At 36.7% G+C, this 1,789-nt stretch overlaps 1 pseudogene; it reads right to left on the bottom strand.

Moving 5' to 3' along the window:
- Positions 1-545: 545 nt before the first annotated feature.
- Positions 546-978, bottom strand: LOC119246701 (thioredoxin-like; annotated as a pseudogene).
- Positions 979-1,789: the final 811 nt, after the last annotated feature.

The following is a 1,789-nucleotide window of genomic DNA, read 5'->3' as shown; positions in this document are numbered from 1 at the left end:
GAGTGCAAGCATCCTTTTGAATTAATGTTTTTGTGTCCTTTGGGTAAATTCCTTTCTTTTTTTGAATTTATTTTTAATTGAGGTGATATCGGGTATTGCCACTGTAGTGTGCCCATCACCAAATCACCCACAGTCCACCACCAGTCCATTGTGCTTCTTTCCTTTGTTCCCACCGCTACCCCCACAATGTTTCAATCCTATAGTCAACTTTTTAGGGTTAATTTTCAAGCTTGTCCCTATCTGATCCTTAGTTTGGTTTCTCTATAGTCTGTATACAAGTGACACCATCTGGTATTTATCTTTCTCCTTCTGACATACTTCACTTAGCATTATTTCTTCCAGCTTCATCCATGTTGCCACAAGAGGCATGTTTATCTTTTTTTTTTTTCTAATAGTCATTTATTTATTCTGAAAGCTAGTCAGACAACAATTTTAAAAAGGGTAGAATTAATATTTTATTTTCATGTATAATCAGGGACAGCTGCAAATAAGTCTGGCTATTTAATCTGTTTTTGTAAATAAAAAAAATTACAGTTGTTACAGCCGATGAGTGGTTCTCAGAAAACATGATTAGATTAATTCATTAATGGTGGCTTCAAGTTTGTCCTTATTTGCTCCAGAAAATTCACCCACCTTTTGTCCCTTTTTAAAAAACTGAAAGGTTGGCATGCATTTGACTTCACAATCTAAAGCAACATCCTGACAGTCATCCACATCAACTTCAAGGAACACCACATTGGTGTACTTTTCAGAGAGGGCGTGAAAGAAAGGCTTGATCATTTTGCAAAGGCCCACACCATGTGGCCGAGAAGTCAACAACTACGAGTTTATCTCCTGCACCATTCAAGGCGTCCTAAAAAGCAACCTTGCTGTCAATCTGCTTCACCATTTTGGCTGCAAGAGTCTGACTAGCGACCGTGAGAACTGATGGAAGCGGATCCAAAGAGCCGGAACCGAGCTTATGTTTATCTTTTTTGATTGCTGCATATTACATTCTGTTTATATACCACATCTTAGTCTACTCATCTGTTTTGGGACATTTAGGTTGTTTCCTTAACTTGGCTATTGTAAAAAGTCCCACAATAAACATGGGAGTGCAAGTATCCCTTCAAATTAGTGTTTTTGAATTTTTGGAGTAGATGCCTAGGTGCGGAGTTATTGGGTTGTATGGCAGGTCCATTTTTATTGTTTTGAGACACCTCCATATTGCTTTCCTTAAGGGCTGGACCAGTCTGTATTCTCACCAGCAGTGTGGGAGAGTTCCCTTTTCTCCACATCCTTGCCAGCACTTGTTTCTGGTCTTTTCTTAGTTGTGAGATGGTATCTCATTGTGGTCTTAATTTGCATTTCCCTGATGATAAGTGATGATAAATATTTTTTCATGTTTTCATAATATTTCATGAGCAAAGAGAGTAATAGTTACATGAATGTGTTCATTGCGATACAATTCCTTAACTGTATGCTTAGATACTGTGCTCTTGTCTGTGTGTACATTGCACTTCAATTTAAAAATAAATGAAAATGTCAAAGTATTTTGAAGACCCTAACATATTAATTCTCTTCAATTTCATCTGTAGGTTTAATGTAATTCCTTTCAAGATACCAGCAAGGTATGTATGCGTCAGCACAAAAAGGCTTATCATAAAATTTATTTTCAATTAAGGCACAGGCCTTAAAAAGAAAACAATCTTGAAATAGAATAACAGAGTGGGAAGAATCACTCCCCCTGATATTAAGGGTTACTATGTAGCTACAGTAATCAAAACAATGTGTTATTGGTAGAAAAATA

Source organism: Talpa occidentalis, unplaced genomic scaffold (assembly GCF_014898055.3).
Source record: "Talpa occidentalis isolate TD23 unplaced genomic scaffold, MPIMG_talOcc4v2.1 talOcc4.15, whole genome shotgun sequence".
Classification (NCBI taxonomy): Eukaryota; Metazoa; Chordata; class Mammalia; order Eulipotyphla; family Talpidae; genus Talpa; species Talpa occidentalis.
This window is presented reverse-complemented; position numbering and strand designations above follow the sequence as displayed.